Genomic DNA, 8,365 nt, shown 5'->3' on the forward strand with positions numbered 1-8,365 from the left:
AACAATATGTTCCATCGCGATTTACACAATGACTGATTCATATATGGCGGAAAAGAAAACTAAACAAATCAACATGATGTTTAGACTTGGTAAAGAACAAATCGAGTTAACTTGAAAGATACAGACTTTATTGTGTAAATTGCTCTAGGACAATATTTGGTATAACGATTCAGATACATTATATATACAACGATTTGTCTTATCGCGATTTACACTGACTGATAAAAGGTGAATAAATACAAATCTACTTAGAACCACAATTCTTTAAGTTTCATAATATAATAATATTTTTCCTCTAGCAATTTGCTTTTACGAGCTATGTCTATGTGAACGATATGTTCTATCATGATTTACACAATGACTAATTCATAAAAGGTGGAAAAAAATAATAAATAAATCAACACGATGTTTGGACTTAGTAAACTATAAATCTTGAAATAGTAGCAAATCGATTTCACTGTAATGATACTTGCTATAGTGATTTTCTTGATATCGATTGTTCTCTCTTGAATTAATTTTACGAGCTTTATATATGTGAACAACATGTCCTACCGCGATTTACATAATGACTGATTCATAAAAGGCAGAAAAGAAAAATAATAAACAAATCGACACGATGTTTAGACTTAATAAACTATAAATTGAGTTAACTTCAACAGTACATTACAACCACATTCATTTACAAAATATGAGTATTTAGTTACAATACATGACCATCATCATCAAAGAAAATAGATATCATCATCAGCATCATCCCCACGTCCAAATAGTTATGTGCTTCGAGTGCAATCCAGGTGCGCATGAAATCCAGCTTGCTTTCAGGCAGAACTGAAGTATATCGAAGGTATGGATTGCAACAGGCAGAGAAGATACAACCCGCATGACTAACATCTTTAGTTTATTGAGTGGCCTTTGCTAGTCACTAGGAATGATAGAAGGCAAATCTATCTACCAATGGAGGTCCTTATCTCTTTGCAAGTTTTTTTCCAGCATATTTGTACCTCTTGATTATGCATAGACTTGTTCTCATGTATTCCTCCTAACGTATAAGAGCTGCTTGACTTTTTCCATGCGTAGACTTTTACCAAGATATGCAGTTGCCCTTTGACATCCACTTCTACCAAATATCTTAACATCAAAATCTAAATTACCATTATACTTGAACACTAAAAATTCTCCAAATTGCAAGGAATGACATGCGACAAATGTTGGCCAGCCATTCTTGAGAAACATGGCACCATCTTTAGCATGCACTTTCACATGTCAAGGGTTGCTTGTATGGCTGTTTAAGGTGACATTAGCACATTTATCTAACTTGATACACCTTGCAAAGGCTGGAGGAATGTATTGCAAAACCAAATGGTCTTTCAAGTCATGCATTCATCACTAGCCAATGGGAATTTAACACTCAATCAAATGATTCCAAAAGTTCTCAAATTCTCATCCCAGATATAACCCCACATAGAACAATCGAAACAAATGAGTATTTAGTTACAATACATAATGAAAAGCTATTTATGGGAGGAAATTTTTGTTAAACGCATATCTATCTTTTAGAGACTCTCATTTTACAGAAAAGATCACCAAAACATCCATATTGTTCATCATCGAGTTCATTTCCTGCTGCAAAGCGATTCTGTCTGCAACTGAGGATACATCCTCTCCAAGAAAATGAGCTCATTAGTAATGGCAGCCCACTGCACAATTTTGTCATGAAGTATATCGAAGATTAGGTAGATATTTTTCCAACTGCGAAGTATGGTTTGTGAACAATGGAGGGACCGATAGTAGGAATAGATCAAATAGATGGACATCGACATCACTCCCTGTCTATCATGTAGAATATCTATGTTTGCTCCGGTATGGCGATAACGATTAAAGATGATTATGGTCATTATATTCTGTGTAAGCTTTGATATATTTCACAACAAATATGCCATAGTCATATGTGTCATGAATATATCAATGTATACATAGAAGATAACAACCATAATCATCATCGAAGATTATACAGATCTTTGCTCACGGCGTGAAACAACTACGTTATCAGCATCAAACCCCATCTATCAAACACAGATAGAAGGAACACAGAAGAACAAAGAAGAAAGAAAAATACAATGAAGAAGAAAAAGAAGAAGAAGATGAAGGCAGAGAAGAAAAAAGAAGAAGAAGTAGTTGCGCTGCCGCAGAAAAGAGGAAGAAATGTTAAATAGATTAGGGTTTTAGACGTGGACAACGGGTCGGGTCGGGTAGGTTAGGGTTTTACATAGAATAGGGTTTTACACAGATCTATATTAGGGTTTTACATAGAATAGTGTTTTATGCACGTGTACATAACTCGACACGACATTTAGACTTAGTAAAGTACAAATTAATTTACAACTTGATAACTATTTAAATAAAAGTTGTAAATCGCTATCACTGTTTTATAGAAAAAGTGTTCTATCACGATCTGTATAGCAAAAGACATAAAGCGGAAACGATTTGTCCTATCACGATTTGTGTTTACGAGCTTTGCCTATGTGAACGTTGTCCTATCATACGATTTAGACAATGATATATTAGTAAGAACCCATTATTATAATTTGGCATCTCACATTTGGCACTCATAAATAAAAATCACGATTTATGCAATAATGCTATATTAGTAAGAATCGGGATTAGGGTTTGTTGCCCTATCGCGATTTGCTTTTACGAGCATTTTCTACGTGAATGATATATCGTATCACGATTTACACAATGATTGATTTATAAAAGGCAGAAAAGAAAAATAATAAATAAATTGACATGATGTTTAGACTTAGTAAACTATAAATCGAGGTAACTTCATAATACAAATCGACGTAACTGCATAAATACAAATCGACATCGTTCACAAAGACAAACAAAGACATCTCATTGTTGCAGTAACTTCATAACTACAAATCGGCATGATTTACAACCACATTCATTTACAAAATATATGAGTATTTAGTTACAATACATCATGACCAATGGTTTGGCTTAGATACAATACATGACCATCATCATAAAAAAAAATAAACATTATCATATGCCCAATCGCGATTAGGGTTTAGGACTTTAGGGGTTTAGGATTTAGGGTTTGCGGTTTAGGGTTTAGGGTTTAGGGTTTTAGGTTTTATGTTGTAGGGATTGAGGTTTAGGGTTTAGGGTTTAGGGTTTAGGGTTTTAGGGGTTTAGGATTTAGGGTTTAGGGTTTAGGATTTAGGTTTAGGGTTTTAGGAGTTTAGGGTTTAGGGTTTATGATTTAGGTTTTGGGGTGTTATGTTGTAGGAATTGGGGTTTAGGGTTTAGGGTTTTGGGGGTTTACGATTTAGGGTTTAGGTTTATGGTTTTAGGGGTTTAAGGTTTAGGGTTTAGGATTTAGGTTTTTGGGTTTTATGTTGTAGTGATTGGGGTTTAAGGGTTTAGGATTTAGGTTTTTGGGTTTTATGTTGTAGGGATTGGGGTTTAGGGTTTAGGGGTTTAGGGTTTAGGTTTTTGGGTTTTATGTTTTAGGGATTGGGGTTTAGGGTTGATGAGCTTTGTCTATGTGAACGATATATCTTATCGCGATTTACATAATGACTGATTAATAAAAGGCAGAAAACTAAAACAGTAAAAAAATCGAGATGATGTTTAGAATAGATAAAGTAAAAATTGAGGTTACTTCATAAATACAAATCGATGTACAACTTGATACTGATTTAAGTCATAGTTGCAAATCGATTTCACTATAACGATTTGTCTTATCGTGATTTTCTTTGACGAGCTTTGTCTATGTTAATGATTTTCCTATCGTGATTCACACAATGATTGCTAAAAGACAAAAAAGAGGAAGAAAAAATAAATCGACACGATGTTTATTGGTAATGTGAATGATTTATCCTATCGTGATTTACTATTACGAGCTTTGTCAATATAAACAATATGTCAAGAAAAATAATAAACAAATCGACACGATGTTTAGACTTCGTAAACTACAAATCGAGACTTAGTTGCAAATCGATTTCACTATAACGATACTTGCTATCGCGATTTGCTTGATACGTCCTATCGCGTTGACTCGTTTTATAAAAGGCAGATGAAACGATGATTTTTCATTTAATTAATGCACAATAAAATTTATTTATGCATGGTTTTTAAAAACTGACGGTATTTTTTGAAAACTGGTGGTATGTGAAGCGTTGTTTCTTTTATATATGAATGACACGTCGCACAAGTTCAGAAGGGTGTCGCTTCACTTTGCTTCATGATTAAGGAACAGATGAACCAACATTTTTTGTATAAATGATGTATTCGTGAATCAAACATATAACTTGCTTCATCGCAAAGAGGGTATCGATGTCGAGGAAGGAGACGACGACAGTTATACGGCCAGCGATGGCGAGGAAGGAGACGATGATAGCTACACGACCAATGATGGTAAATCAAGCGTATATTGTCTAAACCTCGTGATGAGTTTCTTCAAAATTTATCTCTTTTATGGCATATATTTGATTTATGTTGTGTACTATAGAAAGGGATTTTAATATTATTTATTGAATATTCTGCTAATGTTAGTGGAACTTCCACAAAAAGCAGTACCCAAAAACTCGACAAAGAGCTCCAAGATAACATCATTCGGCTGCAATACTAATTTGGGGAAGGAAGCACTATCAGTAAATTTGTACATATGAAACCACTATCAGTTATATATTATGGGAATATATGTTAACACGTGCATATTTGTTACAAACTGACTATATCTGATTTCGTCATGTATATTTAAAGCAATGTAACAACCAATACTAGATGCGTTGTCACCCCTTATTTCATGGTATATCAATTCTCTTATATGTTTATTTTCTTTTTTTATTTACTCTTGTTTTTTCGTGTTTTAACCTTACTATTATCATTGTTTTGTTCAACAGAGTTTCGTCCGCCGATTTCCATACTCCATTGGATTTCAAAATGAACTACCATACTGGGGTAATGATGATCATTGCGAAGACTTTTGATCAAGTGAAAAGGTAAGTGAAGAAACCTCTTGTCCAAGGTTTAGGCATAACAATCTTAACATGATTTGTACTATCGATTTATAAGATATTGTATCGATTTGCAGATATTGATTTCTACACTCTAGCAAACTGCTCAATATTGGGTCTCATACGTGATGGATTTATGAAAAAAACAAATATGGTTCTACAACTCATTGAACTTTCACACTGGTGTACAATGTGACATTTTGCATTTGGTAAGTTTTCATCTATAAGGGTATCGTATCATGTACGGTGGCCTAGAATTTACTTGCTTCTGCATTAACCACGGGTGGGATTCATTAAAGTCATTTTGGGTGTCGACATTGGCGAGTGGAGGTTTTGCTCAGCACACGATGCTCCTTTACAAAATAATGGCATCGATTATGTCATATTTATAATGAAATATATTAAAGCAATATATAATGGATGAGAACCTGATTTTGACATTTTATGCTCTTTATTATCCTCTATTATTGGGGCCTCAATTTATATATTGGTGTCACATTACCTTTTTGTTGCAGGATGATATACCTAGATTCTACACAGAACTGTGTGAAAAATTGATGGAGTTTCTAATTACGAAAGAGAAAAAAAACTCAACCGGCAAGAATACCTTGAAGGCAACGAACGACGTGACCCCCCAGGAGTAATATGATGTACATCGACTTCTAACATATTTTATAGACTGTACAACCAAATTTTGTATACAAATTTTGTAAGACTATGTATACAAATTATGTAAATCTCTCTGAGATAAAATAAATAAAATTTCAATTTACTAAACACGCCAATAAGTTGGACTATTATTTGTAGCAAAGGCAAATTGTTGTTATGTTCGCCCTTCATCAATGAAATTTGTACAAATCGATGTCAATTTTAGAATTAGTAAATTACAAATCGAGATAACTTCAACGATACAAATCAAGTTAACTTCTTAAATACAAATTGATTTCTTTCACAAAGACAAACACAGACATATCGTTGTTACGGTAAATTCATAACTACAAATCCACATGATTTACCACATTCACTTACAAAAAATATTAGAATTTAGTTATAATACATCATGATCAATAGTTTGGCTTAGATACTTTTCCAACTGCACTATTTGGCCGATATTTTTTCAACTGTGAACTGTTGTACACTACTTTAGAGAGAAGTAGGAGCCCTCGCCACTGTAGCATACTTGTCTTGAAGTATATCGAAGATTAGGCAAATTAGGTAGAATATATGTGCTTACTCTGGTATGGTTAAATAGATTAGGGTTTTAGACCTGAACAATGGGTCGGGTCGGGTCGAGTAGGATTTTACATAGAATAAGGTTTTACACAAATATTAGAGTTTTACAAACATATCGATATCGTTGTCGCGGTAACTTCATAAGTACAAATCGACATTCTGATAATTATTTTTAGGATTCTATAATTCTTTGTTGTAATTCTATAATTTTTTTTTTGTAACGTGACATTCTATAAGTGTATAAATCTATTTTAATAAGTGTAGCACACAAATGTCACTGAACAAATCGTTGTAATGATCAGCCTTCATAAATAAAAATTAAACAAGCGTTTTGCATTGTGTATAGTGAAAATGCCACTGATTTACTTTTACGGGTTGTGTTCCTATCGCGATTTATACAATGATTGATAAATGGCTGAAATGATTTGCACAAACATTGATAAACAGTTGAAATAATTTGCACAAACATTGACTGTGCACTTTTACCGTGAATTGTACTCATGCACAGTATGGTTTTTATCTAGTTGTGGCTGACATAGACGTCATTGTGTAAATCACGATAGGACACTACATGGTATAACGATTTATATACCAAATAAATCACTATAAAAGCGATTTACTAATGGTTTAAAAATTAAGATACACTATATAACAACTTTTTGCTTTTAGGATAATTTATTTACAAGACAACTTTTGTGCAATGATTCAACTATAGTATATGTATAACAATTTATATATGTGAAGTCTAGATGAGACAACGATTTTCACTAATTGTATAAGCAATGAGCAATGACGATTTACCTACGGTATCAAAATTGCAGCTTTGTAGGCTAGATGAGACAATGATTTATACATGTGAAGGATACATATTTCATGAAGTGAAACATTGTTAAACACAAATTATGTAAATCTCTCTCGGTTGAAATAAATAAAATTTCAATTTTACTAAACACGCCAATAAGTTGGTATGTTATTTATAGCAAAGGCAAATCGTTGTTATGTTCGCTCTTCGTAAATGAAAATTATAAAAGCGATTAGCATTGTGTAGAGTAAAAACGAGTTCTTTTTTGTAACGTAACATTCTATAAGTGTATAAATCTATTTTAATAAGTGTAGCACACAAATGCCACTGAACAAATCGTTGTAATGATCAACCTTCGTAAATAAAAATCAAACAAGCGTTTATATACGGATGAAAGAATTTGCACAAACATTAATAAATGACTGAAATGATTTGCACAAACATTGACTGTGCACTTTTACCGTGATTTGTACTCATGCACAGTGTGATTTTTATCCAGTTGTGGCCGACATAGACGCCATTGTGTAAATCATTATACCATCGCAATTTACACAATGACGTATGTCTTCTAGACAATGGGCTTTGTCTAAGTGAACGACATGTACCATCGTGATTTACACAATGATGTATGAAGGCGATGTGCTATCGCGATTTACTTTTATGGGCTATGTATATGTCAATGATATTTTCTAATCGCTTTTACTGGCGAGTGGGGTTAAGGGTTTAGGGTTTAGGTTTTGAGGTTTGGGGTTTGGGGTTTGGGGTTTAGGTTTTAGGTTTAAGGATTTTGGGTTTTACTTCAATGTTACAAATCGAGTTAACTTCTTAAATACAAATCAATTTCGTTCACATAAACAAACAAAGACATATCATTCTCTCTGTAACTTCGTAACTACAAATCCATATAATTTACAACCACATTCATATACAAAAAATATTAGTATTTAGTTACAATACATCATGACCAATGGTTTGGCTTAGATACAATACATGACCATCATCATCAAAGAAAACAGATATCATCACCAGTATAAAACCCACGTCCAAAATAGTGATGTGCTTCTAATGCAATCCAAGTGCGGGAATGTGGAAAGCTATTTATAAGAGGACATTTCTATCAAATGCATATCTATCTTTTAGAGACTCCCATTTTTATAGAAGAGATCACCAAAAGATCCATATCGTTCATCGTCGAGCTTATTTTCTGCTGCAAAGCGATTCTATGTGCAGCTGAGGATACATCCTCTCCAAGAAAATTAGCTCATTAGTAATGGCAGCCCATTGCATAATTTTTTTCGGGCTG

The sequence above is a fragment of the Nuphar pumila genome, chromosome 17, assembly GCF_984573655.1.
Source record: "Nuphar pumila chromosome 17, dmNupPumi1.hap1.1, whole genome shotgun sequence".
Lineage (NCBI taxonomy): Eukaryota > Viridiplantae > Streptophyta > Magnoliopsida > Nymphaeales > Nymphaeaceae > Nuphar > Nuphar pumila.